This window comes from Simochromis diagramma, unplaced genomic scaffold, assembly GCF_900408965.1.
Source record: "Simochromis diagramma unplaced genomic scaffold, fSimDia1.1 OVJJ01000822.1, whole genome shotgun sequence".
NCBI lineage: Eukaryota > Metazoa > Chordata > Actinopteri > Cichliformes > Cichlidae > Simochromis > Simochromis diagramma.
In genome coordinates, this window is record NW_024387520.1 from 4,621,379 (window position 1) to 4,636,226 (window position 14,848).

A 14,848-nucleotide genomic window follows, 5' to 3' on the forward strand; every position below is an offset into this window, starting at 1 on the left:
TGAGCATTTGCTGACATGACGCAGCTTTATCAAAATACTGAAAATGATTCCTCCTACTGTCACATTTTCAGAGTAGCACTCTTGCTTTTTAAAAAAAAAAAGAAACTATTTAAGTATTTTTGCAACTTAAAGCCTCTGTATGCAACTCACAAAATCACATATGCTCCCAACATATCTGATAATGATCAGCTATTTCAAGTGTGCTCGTGGCATGTCCAGTTGCTTAAGGTCTGAGGGAAAAGTAAAGTTCACAGGTGTTTTGGGTTGAATCTTTGGTTGGGACATACTTGCTGAGCCAGCTGTTAGCAAATAAACACCCACCCTCTTTGTTCTGTTTCACATCCAAACAGCCACAACGCTGCAGCTACTTTTGCTTACGTGAGGACACACTGCAGTGCTGTAATTGGATGTATGTGCTTGCACGAAACAGGAAGATGATATCAGGAGCGTCCGCCGTGTATTTTGGGATCAACTGATATACTGTATTTCCAGAATAAACAATAGTGTGAGAGCCTGCAGGTCTCAAGCTTTCAGAGGCAGAGGTGATTCAGCAATAGGGGACAAACTCAAAAGCTGTCAACAAATTCACAGTGTCATTAGGGTCATTATTTAAAGTCTGGGGAATGTGGAAATCCAGGCTTGTTTATGCTGTCTCTTTGACTTTGTGAAGACCCCTCGTCCTTATATTCACACAAAAAGTGAAAGAAAAATATCAATAGATATCAATACATAAACAATCTACTGATACTCTGTTGAAACTAACCACATTGTTGTTTTTGTTATTGCTGGATCTTTTTGTCACTGCTTATTCTATACTCACACAGCTACCAGCAATAACGCTAACTCCTCCATACAGAGGACTCAATAGTACCACCCACATGAAGCAGTTTTAGCTGCATTCCTAACAGGCCTCCTCTTTCTCCTATTTAGTCTTCAGTCAAAGAGCCTCAGTACTGCTGGAAACTGAAGCTGCTTTTGATCTCAACATGGCTACTTTAAAGAAGTCTCTTGAATTTGTTTCTTCAACATCTGGTGAGAGGAAATCTGGAGACCAGACAGAAAACTCTCTGCAAGCAACGGGACACACACACACACACACACACACACACACACACACACACACACACACACACACACACACATTCATACACAGCTATAAAAACACTGTAACCAGCTGTTCAAGGTCAGCTCCCTAAGCTCACACACTCAATTGGTCTACTTTGCCCTACCACAAACCTCTGTGTGTCCCACAGTGCATTCATGATGTGGGTGTGATTCAGCCCTCAAACTGACTTCTTCAGTTTACTGCCATGGTTTGACCAGTAAAGACATTTGCTTTATGTTATTCTGCATAAACAGATGAAATGTCATACAGCAAAACATCAAGGAGGCCAAAATATAGGTCAAATTGTGTTCTATTCACAAATGTTGAGAAATTCTCTACTACAATCATTCACATCTGATTATGACAACCCCACCATGAACAGTCTTTCCACGCTTACCTGCTTCTTCCAGATTAGCAATATTTCTAAGGTTCGGAATAATTGCAAGTCTAACTACAGTGATCACAAAGCCTGCAGAAACCTACACTGACCTTCTTAAGCTGTTTCATTCATTTCTGTCTAACAAGCCATTGATTAAGAAAACTGATTGATCTGGAGCAGTCCTCAGTGTGTGGCAATGGCTGGCTGTAAAGCCAATCAATTTGTGAAAAACTCTGGATAAGATATTGCTTGCTCCATTCATGCTACTCCTGCCAGCATATCTATCATACACTCTGTTTTGGTGTCTCCCTTTGTAATTTAGACTTAATAAGACCAACTGCTGTGGCATCATGCATTTAATAAAGTCTCAATTGGCCCTTTCTATCTAACTCAATAAATTATGACTAAACAGGTTGCTTGGACCTTCAACTTAATCTTCTAGTTGTAATTTAACTGGGGACTCTTGTAATTTTTACAAGGTACTTGCAGATTGCTTGGATATAAACAATATCTTGACTGCACGCTTTTTAACTAGCAGTTAAAATTCTGCCTAATGAGGAAACTTGTTTACAACTTACATTCCACAACAGGTGAAGTCATTCAAAGAAAACTGAGATGGAAATGTGAGTCAAACATGTTCCCTCCTGTGCCTGTGAAGGATTTTCTGTGGGCTTCAAAAAGCTCTAGTCATAAAAATGAGCAGAGCTCAGGGAAGTCATTGATCAGAAACTTCATTCACCGCTGCTGTTGAACTTGGCTCTCGTCATGGAGCTATAGTGACCCCTACAGGTTATTGCGATGAGGGTTTGGTTGCTCAGCCAAAGTTTGTAAGGCAAGGGTTATGTGTGTATATTGGGGGGAGTGGGTTAAATGAGTGGGTCACTTCTTAACAAGATTGCAAACATTTGTGTTTACATCACGTACGCCTGTCTGACCATTTCCATGATCCATGGACCATGGAACCCTTTTTTTTTTTTTAAATAATATGAGTTTTCATCATTTAAAGCTCAAGTTATTAAATCATGTTCAGGAAAATACTGCAATTAGACACACATTACAAACAAACTGCCAAGGCAGACTGATTACAATCTCCTGGTAACCCAAGAACAAAAGGCCTTTATATAGATATGTCTCAGTCTTTTCAGGAAATATGCCGTTTCCTTCCTCAGTTCATTATTTTATGATTCACTGAGGAAGTTGGGTGGCTCACATTTTCTATTTCGGTCCATTGAGTTAGCAAAACAGAGCTAACTCTGTTAGCTCTGTTTTGCTAACTGCAATGAAAGTTTGTAGATTTTACAAACTTTCATTGCAGCAACTACAACAGCTTTAAAGGACTCACAAAAACGTGTACTGTACAACGTGGCAGTAGCAGAACCATTACTGCGAGTTCTTATTGTGCATACCGGTGACACCACCAGGGGGAGAAATTGTGCCTTCACTCAACCTAGAAAACGTGTGCAAACATCATGCTGGAATGGCCTCAACAGTTTCGGTGTAAACACTTTTCTAAACTTCCAATGTTCACTCAACTCAACATACAAAGCTCTGCCAAGACAAGCTGTCAAATTCCAAAAATAGAACAGATGATATTGGGGACTTTGACAACTGTAGGCTCCCACTTTGTTTATCATTCACAGTGTCAACAGTCCTGATGGCAAACTGAATGACTCCACATAATCAGGTTAAAGGTGACTGGAGAGTTTAGCAAGTACATTTCTAATCATTGCATTTTAAATCAGCTTGCAGTCACAACACTTTGGCCTTAAATTTAAAAGGAGCTTGCGTGACAGAAAAACATATTTACAGAAATGACAGTAACTGCAGAATAAAACAGGCCCTTGACTTAACTTGCCACAGGAGAGTCTATGCACAGACGGTTTATATAATACCTTTAACTGTTAAAGCAGGTAATGAATGTAAGTTTTAGGCAAGAAAGTTTTTAGAACTCAGTTTTACAGTTGTCCATAAGAATATGCTTTCAGGACTTATCACAATTATTTATCACAGTTTTTCAAAAAAAAAAAAAAAACCACACTCAGAATTAACTGCTTTTGGGACTTGCTCTTGGATGCATCCTCTTTTTCACAGCTACCAGGCAGGCAACTGTAGAAAATGATCTACTGTGACTTTTAGCTTTATGTGTAAAAATAGAAGTTCAGATGCTTCTAAGGTCACCATAGCCCACTTTCAGAAAATAATTATATGTAACTTTCAGAGGCTACAAAGGTTAGACTCTCTGAACACAACATATGGTTAAACAACCACTAGAATTAATCCATTTGCATTGCTACATATTAACAAATAAAAAGGCACACATGCAGCTAGAAGATAAAAAACACAGATATGTAATGTCTTTTAAACATATGCAAATGCAAAGTTAGTAGTACTTCTGCAGTGTAATGCAAACGGGCAGTAAGCTGTCTAGAGTGCAGTTTACTTTATCTGCACAAAAAGTCATCAGTGATGAAGATAATCAGGCTACAATATACAGCGGTGTGAAAAAGTGTTTGCCCCCTTCTTGATTTACGTATTTGTCACACTTACATGTTTCAGATCATCAAACTAATTTTAATGTTAGACAAAGATAACCTGGGTAAATACTAAATGCATTTTTTAAATGATGATTTCATTGATTAAGAGAGAAAAGTTATCCAAACTTAACCTGTCTCGTTAAGTTTAAATCATTAAATCATGAATTAACAGTGACTAAGTTCAGCTTCAGTAAAAACACTCTGGCCTGATTACTGGCAGACCTGTTGAATCAAGTCCCAAATCCCTTAAATCAGGGGTGTCAAACTCAAATACACAGTGGGCCAAAATTCAAAACTAGAACAAAGTCGCGGGCTAACGTTAATACTTGTTGAAAAAAAAATCTTCCTCCAGATATAAGAATGAATCTTTTCTTATGGACTCAAATAAGTTTTGCTGGAAAGCTGAATATGGAACAAGCAAAGCTTAATACTAAACAATATATATATTAGCTGTATAATACCAGTAGGCCAGCTCTAATAGTAATTTGGTATGGCTTCGCGGGCCAAATGTAATTGACACCTATGACTTATGGCAAAGTTACAGTCTCAATCTTATTCTTTATTTTTTCTCAGTGTCTTCTTGAGGGACAGTGTGTGTATATGTGTACGTGATATTTAATGAATGTTTAAGTGCAGGTTATTGTGCAGACTCAGCACAGAGCATCAAAGAGTTGATTTGTAGTGTGTCACATCAGTGTGGTGGCAGATGTCCTGGCAGCCATTTTTGGAATTCCATAATATACTATGATTCATATCAGTATGATATGTGAACTGAACTTCAGGTAAGAAGTTATGACTGCAGTCTATCTGGGTCAGATATAAACCGAGTTTAGGTGGAGTTTATTTTCGTTATGCTGACTTTTTACAGTCAGTTACAACAACTCGTACTGTGTACTAGCTAGCATGACGGAGTTTATATACAGCTGGGCAGGTGCTATGATTTTATTGATGTTGAACTTGTTTTATCTTATTCTATTTATAAGGTTAGTTATTAGTTTCCAACCGTCCCGTAAAAAAACGGAATCGTCTCGTATTCAGAGAAAATATTGCGCGTTTCGTTTTGAGGTGAAAAGGAACACAGTTTGAAAAAGACACAAAGCTGGATTTATTCTGTGTCTTTGCTGCACAGCTGCCTCTTCTCCTGTCATTCTCTCTCCTCTCTCTCCTGTTTCTACTTCAATCATGAAACTGATCAATGATCAGCTAATTGGCTTTTCTCTCTTGTTTGTTTATCGCCCATTTTGCGATAACCAGCAGATGTCGCGCTTAAACAACAGCAGCACGTTTAAACTTGATCAGCTGTGGTTAGAATTTATTTAATATTAATTTCTAGTATCAGCTGATGTTGGCTGGAGCCACAGCTGTAAACCTGCTGGTCATGATATCGGTTTGGTTATCTGGTGAGAGGGAAACATGAAGATGAAACCAGGAGATGTCGTTACTGAATCATCAGAGCTGAACAGGTGATGGAGAAACAGGTTTACCTTTTAGGTGACATGAATGAGTTGAAGGAAAGCTATGAACTGTTTCTGAGAGACAAATAACACCAGGATCCTTTTCTATGTAGCTGACAGCTGGTAACTGTGCAGGGGCGGGTCTAGCAAAGTTTTGCCAGGGGGGCAGGTAGGGCATTAACAGGGAAAGGGGGCACAAAGAAATACTTTTCTTTCATTATGTCATTTAAAAACTTTGAATAAATAATTATCTGAATCTTACAACAAACGTTTTCATCTAATGTAAAAAGTATAGAAATCATTATTGTACATAGTAATTTTTTTTAGGGTCTCATCATAATTTCTTCAGAAGTAGCTAAGTACTGTATATGATGCCAGTATTTTCCCACATTTTCTAGATACTGTACCAGTACTGTGTAGAATGCCATCAAAAAGTCAATTACGTTTTATTCTTTCTCACCTGTCTTTCTGTCTCCTTTCACTTTTTAAAGGTTGCCATGTTGGAAAAAATATTTTGCCCTGCCATGCTGTTTGTTGATGTGGTAAATGAATAGTTTATGAAAATATATCTAAATCTGTCATCAGTAATCAGTAATGGTCATGTCTCACCTCTAGTCTTCTCTGTCTTAATTTCAGGTTTTCACCATGTGTTGTAGATAGTTCAGGAGGTTAACTCGACCAAGCAGTCTACTTTCGGGTACTGTTTAGAATACCAGAATAGGGAGGATGGTGTAGGTTTAAGTTTATTAGACTGATACATATATACCAACAAGACAGTGTACATCACTGTTACAACGACGTTTGTTTTCATTCAAAGGATTTATGGTTTTTCCTATAATACCTGGTGGGCCGGTCTCTAGTCAAAATGCCCGGGCCGATTTTTTTTGTCCCAGTCCAGCCCTGATTATACATAAATGGAAAAAACTTGGAACAGTGATGAAGCTTCCGAGGAATGACCGGCCGACCAAAATTACTCCAAGAGCACATCGACAACTTATCCAGGAGGTCAAAAAAGAACCCAGAACAACATCAAGCTTCTACATGTCTCGCTTAAAGTCAGAGTTCATGATTCATCAATAAGAAAGAGACTGGGCAACAATTGCAGCCATGGGAGAGTTCAAGACAAAAAACACTGCTGACCAAAAGAGATACAAAGGCTCGTCTTACATTTGCCAAAAAACATCTTGATCATCCACATTTTTGGGGGAAAATATTCTGTGAACTGTCGAGACAAAAGCTCAACTTTTTGGAAGGTTTGAGTCACGTTGCATCTAGCATAAGAATAACATAGCATTTACAGTGGGGCAAAAAAGTATTTAGTCAGCCACCGATTGTGCAAGTTCCCCCACTTAAAATGATGACAGAGGTCAGTAATTTGCACCAGAGGTACACTTCAACTGTGAGAGACAGAATGTGAAAAAAAAAATCCATGAATCCACATGGTAGGATTTGTAAAGAATTTATTCGTAAATCAGGGTGGAAAATAAGTATTTGGTCAATAACAAAAATACAACTCAATACTTTGTAACATAACCTTTGTTGGCAATAACAGAGGTCAAACGTTTACTATAGGTCTTTACCAGGTTTGCACACACAGTAGCTGGTATTTTGGCCCATTCCTCCATGCAGATCTTCTCGAGAGCAGTGATGTTTTGGGGCTGTCGCCGAGCAACACGGACTTTCAACTCCCGCCACAGATTTTCTATGGGGTTGAGGTCTGGAGACTGGCTAGGCCACTCCAGGACTTTCAAATGCTTCTTACGGAGCCACTCCTTTGTTGCCCGGGCGGTGTGTTTTGGATCATTGTCATGTTGGAAGACCCAGCCTCGTTTCATCTTCAAAGTTCTCACTGATGGAAGGAGGTTTTGGCTCAAAATCTCACGATACATGGCCCCATTCATTCTGTCCTTAACACGGATCAGTCGTCCTGTCCCCTTGGCAGAAAAACAGCCCCATAGCATGATGTTTCCACCCCCATGCTTCACAGTAGGTATGGTGTTCTTGGGATGCAACTCAGTATTCTTCTTCCTCCAAACACGACGAGTTGAGTTTATACCAAAAAGTTCTACTTTGGTTTCATCTGACCACATGACATTCTCCCAATCCTCTGCTGTATCATCCATGTGCTCTCTGGCAAACTTCAGACGGGCCTGGACATGCACTGGCTTCAGCAGCGGAACACGTCTGGCACTGCGGGATTTGATTCCCTGCCGTTGTAGTGTGTTACTGATGGTGACCTTTGTTACTTTGGTCCCAGCTCTCTGCAGGTCATTCACCAGGTCCCCCCGTGTGGTTCTGGGATCTTTGCTCACCGTTCTCATGATCATTTTGACCCCACGGGATGAGATCTTGCGTGGAGCCCCAGATCGAGGGAGATTATCAGTGGTCTTCTATGTCTTCCATTTTCTGATGATTGCTCCCACAGTTGATTTTTTCACACCAAGCTGCTTGCCTATTGTAGATTCACTCTTCCCAGTCCTTTGAAAGCTCTTTGGTCTTGGCCATGGCGAAGTTTGGAGTCTGACTGTTTGAGGCTGTGGACAGGTGTCTTTTATACAGATGATGAGTTCAAACAGGTGCCATTCATACAGGTAACGAGTGGGGGACAGAAAAGCTTCTTACAGAAGACGTTACAGGTCTGTGAGAGCCAGAGATTTTCCTTGTTTGAGGTGACCAAATACTTATTTTCCACCCTAATTTACGAATAAATTCTTTACAAATCCTACCATGTGAATTCATGGATTTTTTTTTCACATTCTGTCTCTCACAGTTGAAGTGTACCTCTGGTGCAAATTACTGACCTCTGTCATCATTTTAAGTGGGGGAACTTGCACAATCGGTGGCTGACTAAATACTTTTTTGCCCCACTGTATAACACATCCTACTAACAGTAAAATATGGTAGGTGGTAGAGTGGGAATGTTTTGCTGCCTCGGGACCTGGAAGACTTGTTGTGGTAAATCTAATCATGAATTCTGCTGTCTACCAAAACATCCTGAAGGAGAATTTCCGACTATCTGTTCATGAGCTCAAGCTGAACACTTGGGTTCTGCAGCAGGACAATGATCCAAAACACACTTGCAAGTCCACCTCTGAAAGGCTTAAGAAAAAAAAAAAAGAAGAGTTCAGAGTGCCTTACTCAAACTTCTGACCTGAATCCAATTGAGATGCTGTGGCATGACCTTAAAAAGCCGGTTGATGCTCAAAAATTTTGTAAAGAAAATGCAGGAAAGAAAATAGACTGACGTCATTCATTTAAACAGGGCTGATTTTCATACTGTGGTGGCAGAAGGGAGATTTAGCCTGAGTGTTTCAGCGAACTGAGCCAGGGATAGAGAGTCCAATTATCACAAGTGGTTTATGTCTGAGAATCACTCACTCTTCTTTATCTGCAGTAGTGTGCTCGAACACAAACCCTAAGGAACAACATGTCAGCAGAAGTGTTGCATATCTGCTTAACCTGTGGGTTATTGCACAGATGAGCTGAGCCTGTGTGCATTCTCATTACCTTGTGTTTAATTTGCTATTGTGGTAAAAATAAATGTTGTCTCCTGTGTGTACTCTGTACTCTTTCTTCAGGGTAATCCACAGCCTGCAGACTGTTTTGCTACATCTACATATACTGTCACTGTTTAAACTAATGAGTCACACCAGTTACACCCAGCCACCTTTAGAGGGTTAGAAAGAAGAGACGGAGACAGAGTGAAACAGCCTTTTGCTGGTAATGTCACAGCTCCAAGCAAAGGCTACCTGCTGCCAGAATGATAAAGGGGACAAAGAATAGAAGAAGGGACACTACTCAGTATTTTGTCATGTAAAAGCGGTGAAAGAAGAGGAAAAATCAGAGAAACAGAAAAAACAGATGAACATAAGGAAATGAAGGTAAGAGAAAGTCAGGCAGTTGGCTATTACTGTACAGTGTTGGCTCATTTTTCAGTAACAGGTAAGAGACATGGACACAATGAATAGTGAGCGTGTAGAAGAAAAATGCTGCTGACTTTAACAATAGATGGAACAAATTAAGATAAGAGGAGCTAGGGAAACAAAGGCACGAGGTGTTCGAGTAGAGTATCTCCCAAAAGGCCTTCCTTACCCCTCCACTGTTCTGTCACACACACACACACAGGTACACACATACACACCGTGGCTCCTGCAACATGAGCATTTCCTGGAACCCATACACAGACGGTGACACAGGCCTCAGCTACTGACACTTATACCCTTAAATACCTTGTGTGCCATTTGTTCAACTCTGAGACAGTAATGCATTTAATAGGGACATGCTGTGTTTTAGCCTGCTATTGACTTTTTAATAACTGCACGAAACAATAACACCCTAAGATTTAGATATAAACTGTACAAAATTTGAGACATTTGTCTGAGACGGACAGGCTGGTAACCATTATGTTTTCTTGCTATTTTCCTTCTTTTGTGTTCTGATTTATAAACTCTTATGGGTTTAAACACACAATAGGACAAGCTAGGCATGTATTCTGACGTCAACCAGAGAATCAGACCCTAAAAGACATTCAAAACCCCCCAATGTTTACTGATTTAATGTTTAGTTGTTCATGACGGGAACAGATACATTTCCTCAGGAAAAACAGAGTCTCAGAAAGACTCATGCTGATCTTATCTTCTGTACAAAACTACGTCTTTGACCGCACATTTCATACGTCTCCCCTCCCTGAACACCTGAGAAACTGCATGCATTCGTTCAAACCTCTCCTTCACCACATGCACATACACAGTGACGACAGACGGGAACTTTTAGGAATCTTGTCAGCAAGCACACAACTTCTGTATTCTCCTCAGAGATGGGAAATGACAGCAGTGGTTGTTGTGCAAGAGGAAAAAGAGTTAGCGTAGTGTTTATGTGTGTGTGACTTTGTGCATGTGGATACAAGGGCAGACTTCTGAATGCTGGATTTGGTCCCAGAGCTAACAGGAAATCCTTTATAACCAGAAGTAAGAGTCACCTAAACACCTCCCATGTACTGGAATAAAGCAATGGCAACACAGGGGTAAACACTTTACTGAATGTGTGTGGGAATGTTTGTCTGAGACGTGGCGGTGGGCTGTTTAATCCCAAAGGAAGAGTAATTTAATAGTATTATATATATATATTATTTTTTTCCCGCATACAAATGCACACATTTCCATTCCATTGTGTTTTTGACAAGTAAATATATACATCCAATATAAGAATTTATATTTTTTGTCAATAAAATTATAAATCTAAAAAAACTTGGGAATGTGAAATATCAGTATTTAGTTAATTTAACTACAATGTACTGAAAGTAATTCTTAACCATCTTAGTCTTTAACTCAGATGGCCAAAGTTGTCCATTTCAGTGACATACAGTGCATGTGAAAACTGATGCTTTCAGAATCATATCATGTCCTGTTTGGAAATAATCATAGTTTTAAAAAATACTTTTTTGGCAACAGGAAAGAGAAAATGAGAAGCTGAAAGATGAGAAAAAGAGTGAAATGTGAAACAATCAACTCCAATCTGGTTGTGCATTGCACAGTTTCCACCCAAACTTTCTGTTTCTACAGTTACTGACTTGTATTTCAGCAAACTACTGACAGCAAGATTTTTTTTAACAAATACACATTTCTGTAGTTTTACTACAGTATAAAACCACAGTGGATTTTAAATTAAACAATAAAAGTCTGACTGAAATGCAGATTAAACAAAACTCTAATTTTTCATTTTAACTAACTATTTAAGAAGTACAGCATTGGTCCCCGTGTTCAGATGCTCATAAATAAGTGGACAACACCAAACAATCATTATGCTTTCATAACAGTGAGTATAAGAATTATTTTTAATTGTTCCCTGCCTCTCGCCCTATGACAGCTGGGATAGGCTCCAGCGCCCCCCGCGACCCTGAAAAGGATAAGCGGAAGCGAATGGATGGATGGATGGATATTTGGATTAAAACCTTTGCAGTCAATCACTGCCTCAAGTCTAGAACCCATGGATATCATCACCTATTGTGTTTCCTCTCTTGAGATGTTCAGCCACTTTCAGTTGCTGTTTGTTTTTGGATCTTCAGTTATGTATATATATTTATGTATTTAACTGGACAATAGGTTCTTGTTTTATTGCTGACACTGTCGATTCTAAGATCTGCTTAGAAAGAATATACAATTGATCAGGAATAACCATGGAAACATACATATATTTTCACATTCTATTGCACAGAATGTACTTCATAATTATATTATATTATATTCATTTAATTTTATTTTTGAAAGTCATTATCTATCATACTATCAGGATAAGACAAACTCCTAAACAAGTCTAACCATACGGTAACAGGTCTTTCTCCATTTCTTCCCCAACCCTATGATAATCTTTTCAAAATAAAATAAAGGAGCATATTCCAAAGCAAACAAAACCCTGAAAATTTCAATTTTCCTATTTAATGCCATTTAGTTTTCTTTTTTCATTTTTCCATCTCTAAGCATCTAAGCAATATCTGTCAATGTAAAACAAGATAATTGTGCATATACGACCAGCACTTATGTAGCACACTGTTAAATTTACACTCAGACAAAAACAGATAGACAGGCCGACACACCTACAGCGGATGTGACAAATTTTTATTTTCTTCTCAGTAGGAGTCCTGACGCAGTGGCCTTGACAGTAGCCACTGCCTGTAGGTGTCTTATTACTGACCCAGATCAGTTCCAACCTGTCTGACTATAAAACACCTTCAGCAAGATTTTGTGTCTGCAGTACTGCTGGATGAGTCCTCTTACTAAACCTATATATCTAAACGTATACAGTCTGAGCTTTATACATTTGAAAAAAAAATCCCAGAAGATTAAGAAACACATATTAGAACACACATTACTCAAGATGTGCTGCAATAGTTTGTAGAAATCTGACTGACATTTTCTTCTCCTTTGAGATGGTAAACATCACATCACACAATCTGGATATAATATCATAGTAAAGTTAAAAGTTTGTGCAATCTTCTCTTTCATCTCAGTCCTGTTTGCTTCATCATCTGCCTCTCTTGCTTGTACCAGCACTGCTGTCTTAGTTTTCATGGTGATTTAGAAATTAAATTTCCTACCTCTGGTGCCCTTGGGTCTTTGGCATTTTCTAACTAAATACTAAAGAGGTAAAAAGCACGACAGCAAAAATACTGAGACAGTAATGCAATTAAACTACACAAACTGAACCAGAAGGCTCCACTTTCTCATTTAGAAATGTATTTTTGTTATTTGGCGTCATTAAACCTAATAACCTCAGTTGTGCAAGGCAGTGCCCCTCAGGTAAGACAACCCAGTACTTCCTGAATCTAGCTATATGCTCACACAGACAGGTCCAGAAGTCTTATAAATGCAATGCAAATACAATTTTATGTAGTATATCATTGTCATATTATTAACACGCAAGCAGCTAATTACTATAATTTGTCTAAATTCTGGCTTTATTTGATAGTGTTACGCTCCCTCTAGTGGTCACTGTTGGGTGATATAAGTTCAAATTCAGTCTTAGATGCTGGTGAAATGCAGTGAGTGTGCAATTAAGCATTTTTCTCTCAGTAAAGTCTAAAAAATATATCGTTGTGACTGTAAAATAAATGAATACATTGACTATTAATGGTGGCTAGCACTGTTGCCTCACACATCAAGAAGGTCCAGAGTTCCACTCCACCATCTGGCCACCATCCGTGGCCTTTCTGTGTGGGGTTTGCATGTTCTCCCACAGTCCAAAGACATCAAAGTAGTGGGGTTAGGTTAACTGGTAATTCTAAATTGTCCATAGATGTGAATGTGTATCGTTATATGTGTTAGCCCTGCGTCAGATTGGCAACCTGTCCAGGTGTACCTGCCTCTCGCCCTATGAAAGCTCAGATATTCTCTAGCGCCCCCTGAGAAGGATAAGGTTAAGCGAAGAGAATGGATGATGGATGGATGGATGGTTCTTTTGTAAATTGTTTTCTTGATTTAAAAGATTTAAATATTTTTAAGAAACTATCCTGCTTGCTCATGCTAGGTTGTTTGTATAGTTACAGTAAAAGGAATAAAGAGTATATTTTACATGTCTAGACAAGCACATCTAAACAACCAACAGATTTTCAGCCCCCAAAAATCTGTAAAGTAGAAAAATTAAACCCAATTAAAAATGATTGCTGCTAGCATTCATAAAGGAAACCGATCCAGTATTAAATATTTGTGAGGGAGAAAAGAATGGGACACTTAAATGAAACTAACCACTAACTGGTTCAGATACGGGCTGATCATTCCTGCACGTTAAGTTGGAGTAAGCTTTGCCAATATTGCTCATATGCTCATATCCCCCTAAACTCAGGAATGAGGAATGTACATGAGGTGGCTTTCCTCCCTACTGTGTGCTTCAAATCCCTCCAAAACATTTATTTTGGAGAAGGGTTACAACTTTGATCTCACGTTTGCAACATACTATCTTTATTCTTCTTCTCTGGCCATTCTTTGGTATGATACCTTACTCACTTAATGATTACAAGCCACCGTGGCCCAGATGCAGCAAAACAGACTTTCTTTTTACAGCCCTTCAATTGTTTAGAAGTAATTAGGAGCTCCTTTATGGCCTCCCAGACTATTACACGCATCATTCTTATTGTGATCTTTGTTGTTTCGACTCTTGGGAGGGTAGCAATAGTTTTATATTTACTTGATTAGTACACAGTCTTTCTGATGGTATGTTGTAGGAGGTCGAAATCTTCAGAAATGGTTCTGCAAATCTTTTTAGTCTCAAGATAATCAATTAACATTTTTTCTGAAGTGCTTTCAAATCAAACCCATGATTCATTTTCTTGATTGTGTTATGAAGTTCAGACTGTCCAGAACATTCCAAAGATTTCCAAAGTCTAATATTTTTGACACATTTGGTTTACTTAGCTTTCTTTATCTTATTTTGTATCTTGTATCATAAAATAATAAAAAAGGTCAGTTGATATTTTAACTGATATTTATGTAGATATACAGAATATCTCAAAGGAGTCACAGACTTTTCTTCTGCAGCTGCTTTCTTCTACTGTGGCTGCTTATTTATTCATGTGATCAGTTGCATTTGAAATCTTCTACTTGGAAACACATGGTTTAGTTGTTACAGTTTATTACATAATAAAGTTGATAGAATTTTCACGGAGAATGTACAATTTATCTTTTAAATTAATACACACTTACTGAAGTGTACCTGTAATATTAAAAGAGGTAGATACCAAACAGGTTTTTATTTCTATTCTGGGCTTAAACTGTATATTTAGGTCAAGTGTCAAGTCTTTATTTGGTCGCTCATGTTAGCTATCTGTCCAGTTTATACTGACTTGTCAGAGAAGCACTGAGAAACACGAGTAAATCTGACTCTA

At 38.6% G+C, this 14,848-nt stretch overlaps 1 protein-coding gene across 1 annotated transcript in view; it reads right to left on the bottom strand.

Moving 5' to 3' along the window:
* Positions 1–14,848, bottom strand: part of adgrv1 (adhesion G protein-coupled receptor V1) — a 141,532-nt gene that overhangs the window by 33,904 nt on the left and 92,780 nt on the right.